The 21,683-nt window shown below is 37.6% G+C and overlaps 1 long non-coding RNA gene across 6 annotated transcripts in view; it reads left to right on the top strand.

Moving 5' to 3' along the window:
• The window catches only part of LOC103347703 (uncharacterized), a 162,023-nt gene that overhangs the window by 61,848 nt on the left and 78,492 nt on the right, over positions 1-21,683 (top strand). The gene's annotated exons all lie outside the window — the stretch shown is intronic.

Here is a 21,683-nt window from a genome sequence, read left to right as displayed (position 1 = left end):
AAGTTGAAATGCAATAAAAGGTATAAATAGCAGTATAGATCAAATAAAAGAAAAATCAGTGAGCTCAAAGTCAAGTTATTTGAAAATACATGAAATATCATGAAATAATGTCTGTAAATATATATTTCATCCAATATTAGGGCACACAAATATGTAAAATGAATATTAACAAACCTAAAGTAAGAGATAGACTCTAATACAATAATATTATGGGAGATGAACACCCGGCTTTCAGAAATGGACGTATCACCCACAGAGAAAATCAACAAACTGCAGAGTTATATACACCCTAGGTCAATTGCACCTAGCAGATATCTAGAACTTTCTGTCCAAGAGCTGCAGAATACACACTCTTCTCAACAGCACATGGAACATTCTCCAGGACAGATCATATGGAAGATCACAAAACAAGTCTCAACAAATTTAAAAGAACAGAGATCATGTTGAGCATATTTTCTAACTACAATGAAATAAAATCACAAAACAAAAAAATAAGAAAAACTATACAAGTACATGGAAATTTAACAACTGATTGCTGTACAACCACTGGATCAAGGATAAAACTTAGAGATTTCTTAAAACAAATGAAAATGGAAATACAACATACCAAATCCTATGGGATAGCAAAAGCAGTTCTAAGAGGGATGTTAATAGTAATCAATGCTTGCCCAAAACACAAACAAACAAACAAACAAAAAACTTCAGAAAGATCTTAAATAAACAGCTTATTGCTATACCTCAAGGAAAAAGAAAACAAAAACAAGCTGAATAAAAGTTGGTAGAAGAAAATAGGTAGTAAAACTCAGAGCACATGTAAGTGACAGAAATAAAATACAAAAAGTCAATGAAACAAAAAGCTGGTTCTTTACAAAGATAAACAGAATCAATAAACTCATAGAGAGACTAGGCAAAAAGAGAAGGTTTTAATACATAGAATTAGAGATTAACACAGAGACATTATGAGTGATATTACATGACTAGAATATATTGTTAGAAATTACTATGAACCATATATGGCCATAAACTTGATAACCTGGAGGTAATGGACAAATTCTTGGACACAGACAAGTTACCAAGATTATATCATGAGGAAACAAAATACCTAAACAGGCCAATAACAAGTAGGAAAATTGAATAAATAATAATAAACTCCCATCAAAGAAGTCCCAGGCATGAATGGCTTAACTACAAAATTGCAAACAGTTAAAGAAGAAATAACACAAATCTAAAATTATTTCAAAAAACTAGAAAAAAATTATTTTAAATTCATTCTGTGGTGCCAGTATTACCTTGATATCCAAACCATTCAAGGATACCAAGAAAAAAAAAAAACCTACATATCAATATCCTTGATGAATACAAATGATACAAATGTAGAAATCCTCAGCAGAATACTAAAAAATCAAATCCAACAACACAATAAAAATATCATTCACCATGGTCTGGTGTGATTCATCCTAGGGACTCAAAGATGGCTTGACATAGGCAAATCAATAAAGGGGATGCACGAAATCAACAGAATGAAAGACAAAATCATATGATCATTTCAATAGACACAGAAAAGTCATGCAATAAAATTAAAAATCTCTTCATGAAACTCACAAAATTAGGTATAGAGGGACCATACCTGAGCATAATGAAGGCCATATATAGCATGCTAGCAGCTAACATCATATTGAATGTGGAAATGCTGAAGAGTTCTAAGATCTGGAGCAATGCAAGCATGCCAGCTTTTGCCACTTTTATTCAGCATAGTACTAGAAATCATAGTTAGAACAGTTAGGAAAGCGAAAGAGAGAAATGACATCCAAATTGGAAAAGAAGAAATCAGATTGTCTCCATCTGCAGATGACATTATCTTATATAGAGAGAACTCCAAAGACTTCACCAAAATGTGGATTGAACTAATAAACAAATGCATCACAATTGTGGATCACATCAATGTACAAAAATCAGTAGTGAGGGCCGGCGCCGTGGCTCAATAGGCTAATCCTCTGCCTGCGGTGCCGGCACCTTGGGTTCTAGTCCCGGTGCGGGCGCTGGATTCTGTCGCGGTTGCCCCTCTTCCAGTCCAGCTCTCTGCTGTGGCCCGGGAAGGCAGTGGAGGATGGCCCAAGTCCTTGGGCCCTGCACCCCATGGGAGACCAGGAGAAGCACCTGGCTCCTGGCTTCGGATCAGCGTGGTGTGCCGGCCGCAGTGGCCATTGGAGGGTGAACCAATGGCAAAAGGAAGACCTTTCTCTCTGTCTCTCTCTCTCTCACTGTCCACTCTCCCTGTCAAAAAAAAAAAAAAAAAAAAATCAGTAGTGAATCATCTTGTGTGGTTGTGGGAGTGCAGCCTGTTGAAATCCTTGCTTAGTGTATACTAAGTTGATCTTCTGTATATGAAGGTGATTGAAAATGAAACTCGATGAAGGGCGGGATGGGAGAGGGAGTGGGGGAGGGGAGGGCCATGGGAGGGAGGGTGGTTGGGGGGGGACCACAACAATACAAAAGTTGCACTTTGTAAATTCACATTTATTAAATAAAAAAAAAACTGGAAAAGAAAAAAAATACTGAAAAAAAAAAAGAAATGAAGAGAAATTCCATCTCTATTAGCCAACAAAAAAGTAGCTGTGAAGAAATTCATCCAAAGAGGTGAAGATTTGTATGTTGGAAACCATAAATTATTGATGAAAGAAATTGAAGAGGACACAAAGAAATGCAAAGATATCTATGTTTATGGATTGGAAAAATCAATACCATTAAAATATTCAGCAGCAATGTACAGATTCAATGTGATACCTATTGGCCAGCATTGTGGCATAGCTGCCTGCACTGCTGGCATCCCAAATGGGCCCTGGTTCAAGTCTCAGGTGCTTCACTTCTGATCCAACTCCCTGCTAATGTTCCTGAGAAAGAATCAGAAGATAGCCCAAGGGCTTGGGCCCCTGTCACCCATGTGGGAGACCTGCAAGAAGCTCCTGACTTCAGCCTGGCCCACCCCTGGCTGTTGCTGCCATTTGGGAAGTGAACCAGCAGATAGATGATCCATCTCTCTCTCTCTCTCCCCTCCCCCCAAGTCTGACTATCCAATAAATAAAGTTTTTATGATAGTCTTCACACAACTAAAAAACGTGATATTTAGAAAAAGGAATGAAAGCTAGAGGCATTACACTACCTGATTTTAAAACACATTACAAAGCTATGCTCTTTAGTGACCCTAGAAGTCAACCCATGCATCTTGAGCCAACTTATGTTTTGCAAAGTGCCAAGAACATGTACGGGAAGATTATGTTTTTAAAAAGGGAATTGGGGAAATTGGATATCTACATGCCAAAGAGTGAGACTAGATCTCTATCTTTCACCAATACAAAAATCAATTCAAAATGCATTAAAAGTGTAAAGTGGAAACACCAAAATTTTAAGCAAGTAGAACCAAATAGGGAAATCATTTCAAGACTTTAAAATAGACAATGATTTTCTAGATCAGACCTCAAAAGCACAGAAAATAAAAGCAAAGAGAGAAATGAGATTTCATTCATCAAAGAGCTTTTGCACATCAACAGAAACAATTAATAGGATGAAAATGCAACCCACAGAATAGGGGAAAATATTTGCAGGCTATTCCTGACAAAGATTAATATCCAGAGTATGTAAGGAACTTGAAAAACTCAATATGAAAACCACAAATAATCCAATTAAAATGGTTAGTAGATCTAAACAGATATTTCTTAAAGGAAGGCTTACAAATGGCCAACAGATACAAGAAAAGAAAGCTCAATAAAAACTAATCATCTGATAAATGCAAACCCAAACCACAATGAGATGTTACCTCACTCCATTAAGATTGGCTGTTATAAAAAAGGACAAAAGATAGCAAGGGTTAGTGTGGATGTGGAGAAAATAACTCTTGCGAACTCTTGGGACAATGTACATTTTAAATATAGCCGTTGAGGAAAACAATAAGGAAGATCCTCAGAAAATTAAAAGAACAAAAACAAAAAAGAAAATAAACAAAAAAACTTTGACATTAGATTCAGCAATCTCACCCTGGCATATAATTAAGAGAGACGAAATCCATCTGTTGAAGAGACATCCACTCTCTGATGTTTGTTATAGTACCATTCACAATAACCAAGAAATAGAAGCAAGCTAAATATTCATACACTGATGTATGGATAACGAAAATGTGGTACCTATGTACAATGGAATGTTACTCAGCCATAAAAAGATTAAACTGTAGGTCACTTTATTAGGTGAAATAAGCCAAACACATAAAGCCAAATATCACATGATCTCACTGTGCAGTCTGAAAAGTAGATAATCCCATTGAAATTAAAAATACAATGGTGTTTACCAGAGGTGATGGAGGAAATTGAGGGGGCAAGATCAGGAAAAGTTAATTAGTGAGTACTAGGTTATAGCTAGATAGAACTAGGAAGTTCTGGGATTCTACTGTGACATTACATGACTATTGACAAGTTAATGTACTATGTCTTTCGGTATTAAAACTAGAGAAGTGATTTCGGATGTTTTCACTATAAAGAAATTTAAATTTTTGAGAAGATAAATATATTTACCTGGTTGAATATTGCACAATGTATACATGTAATTAATCACAGGATATCACACAAATTTGTCCCATTTTTATTGCCAATTTTTAAATTATTTAATTAAATACAAATGTAATTTTAAAGATAAATTTAAAAAAGAAAACCTTCTGTTTATGGGAATGCCATACTGAGTAATTTGAAGCAGTCCTCTTGCTAACTACAACTTTAAATTGTAAATGAGTTAAGAGTACAAAGTATCAAATAGCTAATAGAATAATGAGGAATAGCTAGAGGAACACTTAAGAGAAGAAGGAATTTAGAGAGATGAGTGCAGGATTTGAAGGTTCTTTGGCCCAGGAACATTTACTAAGCCAAAGGAAGAGTTAAGCAGGTCTTTGACAGTTCTTGGTCTTCAAAGACAAGAGCCGAAGTTTGCATCTTGCCAAAGATGAGGTCCCCAGATGAATTTCCCTGATGAAAACTTAGGAAATGGATCTAAGTTTCCCAAGATTGAGCCACAAGTAGCTCCTGTCCTGAAACACATTACACTCACTGTCAAGTAATTTGGGTTGCTCAAATTGAATTTAAGGTGAATCTGGAAAGCTAGGATCTACAAGTACCAGTGAAAGCAGATGAAAATTCTCTCTGCTCTGAGGGATAAAACATCATGTTGGACTCAAGTTATTTCTATCACTTTTTAAATGTTGTATCTGACACACAAAGCCACCTACCCAAGGACATAGTGAAGCATGACAACATGAAAGAGAACCCCTACAAATGTCTGTTATCTAACAAAGACAAATAGGTATGCCCTATATTAAAAATAACAGGGTTGGGACTGGCTTTGTGGAATAGTGCATAAAGCCGCTTTCTCCAATATGGGTGCCGGTTCAAGACCCAGCTATTCCACTTCCAACCCAGCTCCCTGATAATGCACCTGGGAAAAGCAGCAGAAGGCTCACGATTATTAATGAATCGACATAGATCAAAAGAAACCATCCAGAATAAAGCCAAAGAGACAAAATATGGAAAGTACAAAATAGAAGGAAAGAAACTCAGGAGATGTGGTGAGAAAGTTTAACATTTTTTTTTGGAATACCAGAAAACAGGGAAGAGGATAGAAAAAATACTGGAAGAGGGAAAATTTTCCAAAAGTTTTGGAAGATATCTAATGACAAAGTCACACAGTCCCATGAATTTCAAATAGAACTGTGAATACTAATTGGGGAAAGAATGATAGAAATAAGTGAATTCTATTAAATTCAATTGAAGAGTATTTTATTAGAAATATATGAAAAGTATACCAGGAAAAACATTTCTGGATAGATATTCTAATAAATCTGAAGATTTATAATTAGCAGGTCACTTATTTGAATTGACTGAAAGCATTTTTTATATAGATTGTTTATATTTTCTCACTATAAGATGTATTTTCTTTGTTTTTCACTTTTGTTTCAGCAAATAATGAAAAAAGTAATATCAGCCATATGCAGATTAGCTGATTGAAAATTAACATTTTTAAAATTTAAATATATTTACTTCAGTGTAATATTGTTTTAAATTTATCTATATTTGCTTCAGTGTAGTATTGTGATGTTATCATTGTCCTATAGATTCATATATATATTTATTTAAAGTTAAAGATTTATTTATTTATTTGAAAGTCTGAGTTACACAGAAAGAGAGAAGGATAGGCAGGGAGGGAGAGGGAGAGGGAGAAGGAGAGGGAGAGGGAGAGGGAGAGGGAGAGGGAGAGGGAGAGGGAGAGGGAGAGGGAGAGGGAGAGGGAGAGGGAGAGGGAGAGGGAGGTCTTCCATCCCTGTTCACTCCCCAACAGGCTGCAATGGCAGCTTAGCCGATCTGAAGCCAGGAGCCTGGAGCTTCTTCCAGGTCTCCCACATGAGTGCAGGGGCCCAAAGACCTGGGCCATCTTCCACGGCTTTCTGAAGCCATAGCAGAGAGCTGGATCAGAAGTGGAGCAGCTGGGACTCGAACTGGCGCTCATATGGGATGCTGGCACTGCAGATGGTGGCTTTACCCACTATGCCACAGTGCTGGCCCCTATAGTTTTTTTTTTAAAAAGATTTATTTTATTTATTTAAAAGACAGAGCCACAGGGAGATGTAGAGTCAGAGAGAGGACTTCCATCTTCACATTCATTCCCCAAATGGCCACAACAGCCAGAGCTGTGCCAATCCAAAGCCAGGATCCAGGAGTTTTTCTGGGTCCCTCAAATGGGCACAGGGGCCCAAGGACCTGGGCCGTCTTCAACTGTCTTCCCAGGCCATAGCAGAGAGCTGGATCGGAAGTGGAACATCTGGAACACGAATTGGTGCCCATATGGGATGCCGGCACTGCACACCTGGGGCCTTAACCCACTGCACCACAGTGCCAGCTCACATATATAGTTTTCATGTGATATTAAATCAAAGAAAATAACTCTTCAAATCTCTAGACTATTTTCCCTTTTTATTTTTGCTATTTTATTCTTTGGTGGACATATGGACAGATTGAATTAATGTAAAAGAGCTAAGAAAAAAGTATTCTGTATTTTACTGTCTAAAGTTTTAATTATGAGTGACTGTGGTTGGCATCTAAAGTTACTGCCATATGTTGGAATAGAGTATGTAAATGACAAGATTCCCCATATCCCAATTTACTGCTTCTGACTTTGAGACATTCCCCATGAAAAGATCCCAATCCAACACCGCGATGAAGCTTTCAATTACAGAGTGCAATTGTCCTCCGTGAGCTACAGACATTAGATGCTAACCTTACAAATTTCCCACCAGAGGCTTAACCAGAAGTCATGTGATGAAAGGAAATAAAAGAAATCTTGGCTGATTTTCATGAAATAACCTCCTGCCTGGCACAGACCCATATACACTTCAGAGTGATCCTCGCAGAGACTTGGGGAGTGAAACGGAATGATTCTTCACAGCAGGACCATAGTGCTCTGGAGAGAAGCTGGGGAGTGGAGCATTCAGGGCAGAAGAAAGTCAGGCGCTGGTGACTCTTGCTAAAACCAAACCAAACATCTGTCACTGACTGTAGCTAAACCCCTTCCTCTCCTCCATGTACGAAGGAAAAAAGCTTGACATGCCATGCGTGGGGAATGGACGTACACATTTTATTTTCTAATACTATTGTTTAGAGAAAGCTACTCTTTTTTTTTAAAAAAAGATTTATTTTTATTTATTTGAAAGGCAGAGTTACAGAGAGAGGTAGAGACAGAGAGAGAGGTCTTCCATTCGCTGGATCACTCCCCAGATGGCCACAATGGCCGGAGCTGCGCTGATCCGAAGCCAGGAGCCAGGAGCTTCTTCTGGGTCTCCCATGCAGGTGCAGGGGCACAAGGACTTGGGCCATCTTCAACTGCTTTCCCAGGCCATAGCAGAGAGCTGGATCAGAAGTGGAGCAGCCGGGACTAGAACCGGCACCCATATGGGATGTGGGTGCTTCAGGCCAGGGCTTTAACATGCTGCGCCACAGCGCCAGCCCCGAGAGCTACTCTTATTTCTGTCACAAGCCAGGACGAAGATTCCTGTTCTTTGAAATAGAGGCCCAGGAATTGGAATGAAATTGGGACCAAGAAAGAGAAAAATAAATGAAATAAAAATGAGGAGGTCAGAATGATATAAAAATTAAAAATAAAGGAAAATATTCATTGAGTATCAGATTAGTATCAGATAATTTCATATACTGCTTATGGAAACTATAACAGAGGAAATTAAAGTGAGGGAAAAGTCTTTATTATTAAAGAACACTCTGAAAGTTTAAATTTTCCTTCCTTCCTTCCTTTATTTCTGTTTCTTAAAAAGCTGCATTTTGAACCAAACTGTGAAATCTCATTTCACAGGCAATAGAATTTGGCCTACATAAATTCCTGATATTCCTTCCAATCATTTGATCTTAAAGTTCAGAGACCTATGGAACAACGTGAAATTTCCCAACTGTCCCAAAGCTATTCAGAGTGAGTGTCTTTGTAGACCTACAATGATAAAAACTCAAAGCCCTCAAGCACATGAACAGTCTTACTTTCAAATATGCATCCTGTGGTGTCCCAGAAGAGGAGTCTTAGGGTGGCTAGAAAGCTTGCCGTACTCAGTTCCATTGAATGGCTTGGCACTTGCGCTCACACTGTGGCCTGGCCAGTTCTGAGCCAGTGCGAGCATCTGTCTCCGGGCCAGTGTGCTTCTGCTGGAGTGAGACTTCCTGGTCATAAGGCTAAAGAAGGACTGAGCATCGAAGAGCGAGGAAGGGTAGCACACAGGACATTCCCGGCCAGACAATTAAAAAGGGAATTTTCACATCCTGAAACAGGGCAAAGTACAGCAGTCTGGGGTCATTACACTAAAGTCTCCCATCTGGGGAAAGAGATGATATAGATCTGGTGCATGAAAATGACAAAATCAAAAACAGTATCAGGATGATTTCTGTCTAAAGTTTTATTACATCACCCTTAAAAAGTCAAGTCTCCCAAGAAAAATCTCTTGTGTTCTCTCAGAAACCTGAAAATGGTCTTCGAAGGGGGACGTAAATCATGCTTTGAGGCTCATTGAGTCTGTCAGCTCTCCACACACAGCAGCCTCTGGGCTGGTCTGTATTACACAGTAGTACTTGTAAATGTAAGGAAACCACATAGATCGTACTGCCTGATCAGAATTTTTAAAATTTTTAATTTAGAATGGATTTTCCTTGATCCCCATGGTTAGGAAAAAAAGACGGGAAACATGTTTAAACCAGGATAATTTGAAATTATTGCAAAATATCTGGATGAGCATCTCTCTACTTTTCCTGTCTTGAAAATGCTTTGGGAACTGCAACACTGTTGAGTTCTTCATCTGAAAAGGCAACTATAAACTCTCCTAGATGATAGCACGACTTTGACATAATTTGCTAAATTCACATAGCTGTCTGTATCAGAGGCTGTGGGATACAAAGTATGCCTTTCCTATGTACAATAGCATAGCACGACTTTGACATAATTTGCTAAATTCACATAGCTGTCTGTATCAGAGGCTGTGGGATACAAAGTATGCCTTTCCTATGTACAATAGCATAGGATGGTGGAGCATGCAATATTTTTCAGGACAATTAATGGTATTGTCTCTGTGTGTGGAGAGGGAGGAGAAACATACAGAACAAGGGAGAATTAACTCCTGTGTCCTCAGATTCTTTTCATGGAGAACCTTTGCAATACTATCTCTCCCTGCTGGAGGGGGGTTCGTAATAAGATAGGCTGCGGGACTGGGGTATGGTGTGGGGAAAGTTGAGAATTACTTCTTCCACATTTATTCACAGTTTTGGCTTTAATGTCTCCACCTTTGCATTTGAAATTCTTTTTTCATATCTGAACTTCTTTTTAACCTATGTGAACAAATTTTAGAGGATTATTAAAAGATAAAAAGAGAAGAGAATAGCAAAAATAAGTTTATTATAAAATAGTGAAAAATGTAGAGGTTTCAAAGTGTTAAAGTTACATGTTAGAAAAGGGTAGAAATAAAATGTAAAGTTTTATGAGACATTAAAATACAACATTTTAAAAAATAATTCAGACTAGGAAAAAAAGATGAGGTCTGATGGGGTTTAAAAATAACTGAAATACGGGCCAGCGCTGCAGCTCACTAGGCTAATCCTCCACCTGCGGCACCAGCACACCGGGTTGTAGTCCCAGTTGGGCGCCGGATTCTGCCCCGGTTGCTCCTCTTCCAGTCCAGCTCTCTGCTGTGGCCCGGGAGTGCAGTGGAGGATGGCCCGGGTCCTTGAGCCCTGTACCTGCATGGGAGACCAGGAGAAGCACCTGGCTCCTGCCTTCGGATCGGTGCTGTGCGCTGGCCACAACGCACCGGCCATAGCGGCCACTTGGGGAGTGAACCAATGGAAAAGGAAGACCTTTCTCTCTGTCTCTCTCTCTCTCTCACTGTCTAACTCTGCCTCTCAAAAAAATAATAACTGAAATACAAGAAAAATAAAAATGAAGACCCAAAGGGGAGAATGAAAAATTTTAAGATTGAATTCAGATTTAGCTCTAATTAGAAATAATAAAAAAGGGTCAAATATAAACTTTGTTTATAAGCTAGTGGTTCTTTTTTAATAAATAATAATATATTTTTAATAAGCAGATGCTTTACTACTTAGAAAAAGTATAGGAGACGTAAAAATAGACCCCAGAAGAAAGTGAAACTTTAAAGGAAGTAAGGAGAAAGCATGCAAAACAAAGTGCAAGGGATGGCGCCGCGGCTCACTAGGCTAATCCTCCGCCTGCAGCACCAGCACACCGGGTTCTAGTCCTGTTCGGGGCGCCGGATTCTGTCCCTGTTGCTCCTCTTCCAGGCCAGCTCTCTGCTGTGGCCTGGGAGTGCAGTGGAGGATGGCCCAAGTCCTTGGGCCCTGTACCCTCATGGGAGACCAGGAGAAGCACCTGGCTCCTGACTTCGGATCCACACAGCACCCTGGCCTTAGCAGCCATTTGGAGGGTGAATCAACGGAAGGAAGACCTTTCTCTCTGCCTCTCTCTCTCTCTCTCTCTAACTCTGCCTGTCAAAAAATAAAATAAAATAAAAAAATTAAAAAAAAAAAAAAACAAAGTGCAAGGTCCAAGCAAGGGTCAAAGCACTTATATTCAAGTAGACAACAAATCCTGCTAAAGTGATGGATCTTTTATAGGTTTGTTCATCATTTGGCTCTACCTTTTTCCAACCTTTTCTCCCTGTGGTTATCTTTGTATGTTGTATGTTGCAGCCAAACATAAGAACTTAACATTTGTACTCAGTGACTCACAGATTTGAACCTTTGTTTACATGTCTTCTCCTTCTTGAATACTCACCCAACCCATTCAAATGGAGGCATCTAAATTCATTCTATCTTTTAAAAACAATTCAAATGTCATTGAAGATTTTCTGATTTCCTTAGGTGAGTGGAGTATAATTTTTTCTGCTTGGTGCAATTTTAACCTCATTGACCTTCATTTGTTCAGCACTCTCAGCACTGTGTTAATGGTACTTCCAGTTGATTTATATGTTCTATTGAACTATAAGCATTTTTAATAAGTCTGCTTGTGATTAAAGAGTTCTTGAAATTTTCATAAGGCTATCACTCTTCCTTCCCTACATGAAGACTTGTGATTAATAGATAAGTTAATATTCTTATTCTTTCCTTCATATCTTCATTCAGTTATTCAACAAATGTTTATTGAGCACTTAGTTTGTGCAATTTGTCTTCTAAGTATTCATGTCATGGTGAAGGTATACAACAGGTGGAAGAAGACATTAAATAACCAAATTAAAATAAGGAAATTATATAATTAGTATATTGGAAGTCATAGATACCACGAAGAATAGCAAAACAAGAAAGAAGAAAATAGGACAACGGGTTATTTACTTTTTAGTGAAGTGGTGAAGGAAAGACAAGCTTGGTAGGTTAGATCTGAGCAGAAACTTGAGTTGGGAGCAAACCATGAGGCTATTTGGGAAAGAACATTCCAGGGCAAAGAAAGAACATGTGAAATTTTGCCTGGTGAGTTTTGAGAGCTGAGAGCCAGTGCAGCTGGAATACAATGCTCAAGGGGAAGAGTAACTAGCTTGAAATTACAAAGGAAATGGGGCCTTTATTGTGGCCTTGTACATTCTTTTTTAAAAGATTTTATTTATTCATGTGAGAGGTAGACTTACAGAGAGAAAGGTTTTCTAATCACTGGTTCACTCCCAAATGGCCACAATAGTCAGAGCTGAGCCTATCCAAAGCCAGGAGTCAGGAACTTCTTTCAGGTCTCCCATGTGGGTGCCTGAGCACTTGGTCTGTCTTCCCCTGCTTTCCCACGCATAAGCAGAGAGCTGAGTTGGAATAGGAGCAACTGGGACACAAATTGGTGTCCATATGGGATAACGGTGCCATGGGTGCTTAGCCTTCTATGCCGCAGCACCCCCCCCCCCAACTTGTAGATTCTTAGAAGGGCTTAAGTTTTCATTTTGACTGAGATGAGAAACCATTAAAGGATTTTAAGAACAAGAGTGGCATAGCCTTACTTTTGTCTTAACACTTTGTGTTTATGAGCTTGATTCTTTATATTCAGTAATGGTGGAAGCCACCTGCATTGCCTGTATAGTAATCCATTGGCATGCAAGACCTCTGGTTGTGCAGCTACTGTTTCTTGTTAAATAAAGCACAGTAAGAAACAGTAAATGCAGAAGCACCTGACTTTCAATTTCCTGTCACTTGGGTGACTGCTTCTAAAACAAATCATAGGGAACTGGGCACAAGGGGCTATGGAGTATTGACCACTTCACTCTCCTTATTTTACCTTTGTGACTGAGTTCACTGGTTTTCTCAGGATTTCTATTTAATGGAATTTGATTTTTTAAAAGGGCCGTGGTTGGGTTTTTAATGTCTTTCCTGATGTCAATGATTTGCCAAGGGTTTTCTAATTATATTACATTCCCTTGAAATTGCACATTCATTTCACACTTCTACGCTGCCGAGGGACACACTCTACACTTAACTTGTCCACACACTGACAATATCTAATTAGAAGGAAATTTAGAAAATTGCAGGTCTGCCTGCATATTAATAAAAGTATCATATTTTACTCCCCATCATTCTCTTATCAAGCCTTCCTTGTCCGTTAGCCTACAAGGAAATACAAATTAAAATTTCACTGCTGCATATTATGCTCTCTAAATGCATTTGAATCTAAGTGATTTCATAGGCTTCAAATCTGTGAAATCTCATATAGGTAAATATCAGTGGTGAAAATTATTAAATTAAAACACCTACTCATTTTCACTCAGATATCTTAGACTTTATTGCCCTCAGGAGACTTGGATTTAATTTGGGAGACCTAAAACTGGTCCAATTTTATATTATACTAAGAAAGATTACCTTAGGATCTTGTACTTTGTAATCTCATATAAGGACTTAGTAACTGATTTTGTATCAAGTATAATGAAAATAGTTCTGATCAACTAATCTCATTTTAATTGCAGTAAGTTTTTATCATCAAGTTATTGACTATTCTAAATTAGAGTGGTCTTTTTCAGATTAGAAAAGATTGTATTAGATAAAAAATAAAAATGGGAACCATGATATCAATAAACAGACAGGAATCTAAATGATAATTATTGATGACATGTAAAACTTTAAAATAGAGGACACAAATGTGTTCTTTTAATTATTTGTAACTTTTGGGTAATTCATAAGCTTTATTATTAAGTAAATTTCACTGAAAGTGTTTTTATCAGTTTATTTACTTAAGAAGGAGTATTGGTAAATGTAAAAATGAATTTAGCGAGTCATTTAAAAGTTTGCTATTTTCCCCTCAATTAAGAAATATGGGGATGCCTCAAAAAGTTAATGGAAAATGCCTTTATGAAAAAAAATGATACATAAATTTCAAAATTTATTTTGAACTACAACAAACTGATCTTTTAATAGCCATTTTCCTCAGACTTCTTGAAGTATCATAGTAAGAATAATCCAGTGTTGATGGGAATACCCACTGGATTGATTTACTTTGTCCCTGACACTTTATATGCAGGTCTCCATTTCACAGATGAGAAAGCTGAGACTCAGGGATGACAAATGACTTACTTCAATTCATGTAGCTAGCAAGTGGGGGAGCAAAGTTTCAAATCCATGTCTACCTTGCTCCATACGTCACCTCTGTATTTTGCCCTGTATTTCTTCATCATAGAAAGATCAGCCTTCAACAATTTTTGATATTTCTTTTTTTTTTTACCTTTGCCTATATCCTTTGTAAGAAAAAAATAAGTTGGATGGTGATAACAGGGTTTCAACTATACTCTGTTGTTTGATTTAAAAATAATACCAGGGGTCTGCACTGTGCACAGTAAGCTAAGTCTCTACCTGTGGTGCAGGCATGCAATATGGGCCCTGGTTCCTGTCCCCAGCTCTTTCTTTTCGGATCCAGCTCTCTGCTTATGGCCTGGAAAGGCACTGGAAGATGGCCCAAGTGCTTTGGCCCCTGCACCCACGTGGAAGACCTGGAAGAAACTACTGGCTCCTGGCTTTGGATCAGCTCTGCCCTTTGTGGCCATTTAGGGAGTGAACCAGCAGATGGAAGACCTTTCTGTCTGTCTATCCCTCTCTCTGTCTCTATCTTTACCTCCAAAACAAATAAATAAAATAAAAAAACACATACACACACACACACAACACCACAGTTAGCTTGTGTTAGTGGTTAATATGCTACTTAGGATGCCTTGCATCCCTCATTATGGTAACTGGGTATGAGTCCTGGCTCTTCTGATTTCAGCTTCTTACCTCCTGGGAGGCAGCAGGTGATGGTTCAAGTACTACCTATGTGGGAGACACAGATTTTACTGTGAGCTACTGCCTTCACCTGGAACACTCCAGCTGTTGTGGGCATTTGAGGAGCAAACTAGTGGATGAAAGAGCTCGTGTTACCTGTTTTTTTTTTTTTTTTTCTCCCTTTCTCTCTTATAATAATAAAGCTACAATATAATAAATATACCTAAGATGGAATGTCCATACATTTATTTACTCCTGGGAAGTTGATAAAGATATCTTAAAACTCAAAAGGAGGAAATTAAAACAAATGGTTATAGAACACAGAGGCAGAATTAGGATTTCTGCTTTAATACATTGGGGAGGATTTTCACTGAATGATCTGTAAATATTGGGACTTTATTTGATAGGAAATATGTAGCAGAAATGGATATTTTCTCTTTTTTTATTAAAAAAAAATCTCCTTCTCCAGTTTGTTAGTGACTTAAAGGAAACATGAAAAGTATGATTATAAAATTTGAATAAAACATTCCTAGGGAGGATTGTGCTGTTGAAAGAGAGAGCTAGTAAAAACTTAAGGAAATTCATCATAAAATAGTCCAGTAATTTCTTTTCACAAAGGCTCTTTTAGTTGCTAATTTTTTTTTGTTTTAACCAATTTACATTGATTTGTTTTTTAACTTGATCAAAGCAATCATTTTACATAAAATAGTGGGTTAGATATGCATGTTTTTTACTAGTATCTTGACAACAAGCATATTTAACATTTTTGTTTAAGTCATGCATATATCACCTAAAAATTTATACACTAAATATTTACATATGTCACTGTCTTTGATTCACCTCCTGGGGCATATGGTCTAGTTACGCCTGCTCATCTTTTGAAGCAGGTCAATGAAGAGACTTGTCTCTGAATACTAAATGAAAAGACTCCTCCAGGAGAGATAGGAGAGTGTAGAGCCTCAGTCAGTTCAGTCAGTGGGCTTGAAGATTGGCATCATGCAACTGAGATCTATAGGGACTGTAGAAGGGTAGGCAATGGCAATAAAAGTCAACAGACAAAAATGTGCATATTTATAATGACAGATTCTCAAATGCAAAGTAAAAAAAGACCAGCCTTGGTAACTGTTCAAATGAAAAACTAATAGTGATTTTTGTTTATCATAAGGTACTTTGGTCTAACAGTCTGATACAGAACTTGTACAGAGGGACACTGTCCTAATATTATGTGCCCCTGGCACAGTGACCATGAGGAGAAGATACTGTAATTTATGGGATATATAAAATGACTTTATTAGATAATAAAAACTGCTATAAAATTTAAGTTGTGGCTATATGAAAGAAAGAAAATATCAGAGCTGAGTTTCTTCTGTGGGCAAGAGTCAAGGGGCTGGGAACAATGTGAGGAATAACTTTGAATCAGCTAAAAATGTTCCCAGAAAGTACTAGCTGTATCTTGGAATTGTCCCAAGAAAGTTCTAGTTGTGGTCCTTTTTAAACAAGCAGCACAGCATTTTTCAAATCAAGAAAGAAATTGAGCTTGATGATCTGTGAATTTCCATCTTTAAGAACTAAGAAATTAGTTAAATGTAGTTAAAATTTTTCATTTAAATTCATGTATCAAATAGATTGTACTAGGCATTTACAAGGACAGATTTCTGAAAGAGATTTAATTCAGAGTTCAAAGGATCTTAGTGATTTTCTAATAACTCTCACAATTGCAGTCATAACTTTTTTCTGAAAGTCCCATGTTCGAAAGCAACTCTTGACATTCAATTTCTGCTCTGTAGAGATTTTTATTCTCATAACTAAGCATTCTGAGCTCCAAGCAATTCGTCAAACTTAGTAAGGACTTTCATGGGATGGTAAATTTAACTAAGCTGTTAACCTTTGAAAATGTGACTGAAACAGAAGGAAAATGTCCAATATGTAGGCTGTTCTCTTAATATTTTTCTACAATATTTCCTGATAGAAGAGGATATACTTTAAAAACTATTTTTGAAATATTGTCTCAATTTTTAATAGTTGATGGCGTATAATGCATTAATACCATAAGCTATGGAATAACACTGGTAAAATAAAATTAATGTTTAAGTGAATGGGTAGGTTATTAGCTCATTATTTTGTTATTATAACAAAATACCTGAAGCTAGGCAACATTTTAAAGAAAAGAAGTTTATTTAGCTCACAGTTTTGGAAGCTGAAATTCCATTTGTTTGGTCTGTGGTGGAAGGCTTACAGCATAAGGCATCATGGCAGAACCATGTGTGAGAGGGAGAGGTCACCTTGACAAACAGTAATGTCAAGAGCAATGCAGAAGTTAGGCTCATTCCTAACAGTTCAAGCTTATGGGAGCACATGGGTCCATGGGCACTACCTTAATCTCTTCTGGGAGTAGCTGACTGGTGACTTAGGACCTCCTACTAGACCCTCTTAAATGCCTCACCACACCTCACATCACCACATTGAGGACCAACATTCTAACACATGAACCCTTGGAGGACAGACCACATCCACATCTTAGCAGTGGCATGTGGTAAACAGTATCCAACCAGGAATTCCCCTCTATCCCCAGAAAATGGTTGCTGGTGGTCATTCTTGACTATGCTGTTTCCAGATGATTCATGACTTCTGGAATGTTCTGATCCCTTCTAGTGCATTTGAGACAGTTTAAGGGGCATCATTTTGGAAACTGTTGATTGAAGTCATTGCTACTCTTAAACTGTAGAGGGACGTTCTGAGTGGGAATGGGGTTTTGTATATTCCATTACAAATCCTGTGATTCTGCACATAGTATTGCTGTGTCCCACTGCCAGAAAAGACTTCTTTTATATTGTTGAAATCTACTTTAAATGATAATTTTATTTAAAACAAATTCAAAGCCAATTTAACTAAAGTACATTTCAAATAGGGAAGTATTTATATAAGAACAATTTTTGTTATGCTTATGTTAGGGCTGATTTCCAGTAAATGTTTTGCTCTGTCACAAATCTCAGATGAAGTAGGATGTACTGTGTAATCCATGGAAATGCTCCCCAGCAGGTGAAATAGATAGTTCAGCAAAACTTTTCCTACTATGTCTTTAGGAATAGCCAGTCAAAATCCCTAAATAAGATGTCCTTCCTTTTTCTTGGTGTTATCATGTTTCTTGGAATAAAATTGTATTGAGAAGTTTGCTGAGTACTCAAGGAAAAAAGTAGCAAAATTATTTAAATCATTGAATGATCCTATAGTTTCAACTCAGAACTCTATTACTGAGTGTAGGGCTATTCATAATATGGGGACTCTCTCTTTGTTAAATCAGGATGGTATGTATAATTGTGACCCAGCATACTCACGGAAGTAAGAGACTATATGTTGGCCATAGCTCATTCTAAGTTGCTTATCTCACATGTATGTATCCTTGCTTAACATAAAGCTCTCGTGCAGCTATTTCTGGTTTCTGACGTGAAAACCACAATTATAAATTTAGATGTATATAGCCACAGAGCTGTATGGCATCTTAAATGTTTATCTTCTCAAATAGACCAAACTCAGTGAACTCTGCCTCCAATGCAGCAAACTGACATGAGCAAAACAACAAAAAGACTAGGGAAGGAATGTGTTTATGATGCTAAATTTTAAGAAGCAATGGCTATTCACAGCTCAACTTTGAACTGAAAAGAGAGTATAATATGCTTATGACAATTGGCTGGAGTGCTAGATAACTATAGAGTCATTGATTATAAATGCACTAGGCAGAGAGGCAGCACTACTAGTGGACTGATGGAAATAACCACACGGAAGATAGCACTAGGCAGTATAATGGCAGTGGACAAACAAGAAGAACAGGTGAGGGGCCGGCACCGTGGCTAATCCTCCGCCTGCGGTGCCACATCCCATATGGGCGCCGGTTCTAGTCCCGGTTGTTCCTCTACCAGTCCAGCTCTCTGCTGTGGCCTGGGATAGCAGTAGAAGATGGCCCAAGTGCTTGGGCTCCTTCACCCACATGGGAGACCGGGAAAAAGCACCTGGTTCCTGGCTTCGGATCAGTGCAGCTCCGACTGTTGCGGTCATTTGGGGAGTGAACCTACGGAAGGAAGACTTTTCTCTCTGTCTCTCTCACTGTCTGTAACTCTACTTGTCTAATAAATAAATAAAATCTTAAAAAAAAAAGAAGTGAACAAGTTAGATCACCAAATTTTAAGGGGTTAGTGAATACAGTGACCTGGAAACTGGAAAATTCGAAGCAAAGAGTGATCCTCCAGAGAAATACCAAATATAACAACAGTAAGATGAAATATTTCAAATTCATCCCAGAATTATTAGCAACTCTGAGAAAGGAGTTATCTAGAAAAAAATATGATTCATTTTCACTTTGCTGATAATCACACAGTCAACCCCATCCCCAATCAATTCTGATTATTAAATTGATGTTCTTAGATCCTTAAACTAAACATTCTTTAATTTTTATAAGTCATATAATTCAGAGTCCTTCTGTCACTCAACTTTCAGAAACCCAAACCTAATATTCTGTGTGCATCAACCTACACTAGCATAGCTGATGTGGTTTGATCAAATTAGTTCCATATTCTTTTATTGGTGCCTATTTGGAGTATTATCCTAAATGCTGTTTACCGGTGACCCTGTTGTTGAAGTTCTTTTTATTTTAAATTAAACTTAGTTTTTACCATGTAATTTACTATACTTTAATCTGCATTTTGGATAAGATGGTGCTTTATTTGTCAAAAAACAGTGGTATTTGATAAAAACAAATGAAAGCAGTATTTTCCTTTTTTTTCTTTTGTCAGTTGTAGGAATCAGATGCATAGTTACATCTGCTTACCAAGTTCTGCCAAAAAATACAGTTAGTGCTTAAAGAAATTCTTCTTTTGATACCAGAACTGAGACAGTGTTGACAGTTCCCTAATAAAGATTTCTGGAACAAATCAATGACATTTCCCTGTATCACATCCCTTTCAGGTAAATGTGAAATTAATGGGTTATGTTTAGACAGTTAAAGTGTCAGTCAAATCACTGATTTTTGTTTGTGCCAGGTACATGAAGCATGCTACCCAGATGATAAAAATTGAGGATACCTCAAATTTAGCAAAATTTCATTACATTTACTTCTCAATTAATAAAAACATCACAACTTAATATTACTCAACTCTGTACTCCTTGCTTCTCCTTCATATTCCAGCAGCTAGGATTTGACTGTTCATTTCCAGCCATCTGACAGCTCATTAACACCATCACCAGAAAGGTGGGAAGGGAAGGAGAGGAGGTGTAAATCCAATCAATCAATTTCACAGCTCTGTAACAGTAATAGTGAATACTTCAGTAGAAGAGTTTTACACAAATGGCTAAAATGAAATTTTCACTCTTGACAGACCTTGCTGTCTACACGTAATGCTGCACTTTTAAGGGTTGCCAGCAGCTTGGCATATTTCATAGCTATTTAAGAGATGTATTTCAACTTTCCAGCACCCTGTTGTTTGTCCCTATAAGATGCTTTAGTAGGATCTAAGGAATATTGTGTAGACCACTACTGTCATGAAGTATTCCTACTACCTATTTTTCCATTTTTTAAATATTTATTTATATGAAAGAGTACTTGCTTTTTTTTAAATCAGCAATTTTGTATGTGCTATTTTGTTATTTTGCTTAATAGTAAAATTAACCAATTTGTCTTATGATTTCTAATAATCCAGCTAGTTATTAGAAAGTGTGATTGCTTGAATGTTTTGTTGATTATGATAAATGGAACTACCCGTTAGTGATATGTTGATAATCAAAAACTACAAAAACAAATACGTTCAAAATGTAATGATCATGAACATATGCCAGGCAAAATTTTTCCTTTCCTTTGCAGAGAATACACATTGTACCTCTGTCCTGAAGAAAAGGATTTTGTAAGATTCAAGTCCAGTTTTAGATAGTTTAGCTTCTGAAATAATAGTTCTTAACATTATAGCAAATAATAAATACTCATGTCTCAGGAAATGCTGATGTAAACATGTAAGCATTGTGTAATTTATATGTAACTATAGAATGAAAGAGAAAAAGTTAACTTTTCATTTTATAACATAACAGATAGATTTTATACTTTAAAAACATCTAACCACTAAATACATTTTAATGTATGTTAATGTAAGTTATATTAATGAAGATTATTTTCAAAAGGGAACCTTCAGCAAGCTATAACTCAAAGTTGTTTCTGGACTTTTTTTTTTTTTTTTTAAGATTTATTTATTTGAAAGGAAGAGTTACAGAGGGATAAACGAGACAGAGAGATCTTCCATCTGCTGATTTACTCCCCAAATGGAATCAATGGCTGTAGCTAGGCCGGTGCAAAGCCAGGAGCCAGGAGTGTCTTCCAGGTCTCCAACATGGGTGTAGGGGCCCAAGTACTTGGGTCAACCTCCTCTGCTTTCCCAGGTACAATAGCAGGGAACTGGATTATAAGTGGAGTAGGCAGAAGCTTTAGCCACTATGCCACAATGCTGGCTCTGGTTTTTGGACTTTTTTAATGTGCGATAGTAAATAACACGTCTCATACAAATATGTACTTTGAAACGCACAAAGATCTCCATGTCTTTTATGACATTTGTAGTAACAGTGCTAGCTGAGCATAAGAGAAGTTCCAAGAATTCAGTGTCTCTAACTTTATTTTGATTTGGCTGTCGTATCATTTTTTTATGTATCGAAAATTCTTTCCTAAAACCATCATTAGAATTAAAATATAGGCCGGTGCAGTGGCTCACTTGGCTAATCCTCGGCCTGCGGCGCCGGCACCCAGGGTTCTAGTACCGGTTGGGGCACCGGATTCTGTCCTGGTTGCCCCTCTTCCAGGCCAGCTCTCTGCTGTGGCCCAGGAAGGCAGTGGAGGATGGCCCAAGT

This window comes from Oryctolagus cuniculus, chromosome 2 (genome assembly GCF_051225735.1).
Source record: "Oryctolagus cuniculus isolate XC-2025 breed Fujian yellow rabbit chromosome 2, ASM5122573v1, whole genome shotgun sequence".
NCBI classification, from domain to species: domain Eukaryota; kingdom Metazoa; phylum Chordata; class Mammalia; order Lagomorpha; family Leporidae; genus Oryctolagus; species Oryctolagus cuniculus.
This window is presented reverse-complemented; position numbering and strand designations above follow the sequence as displayed.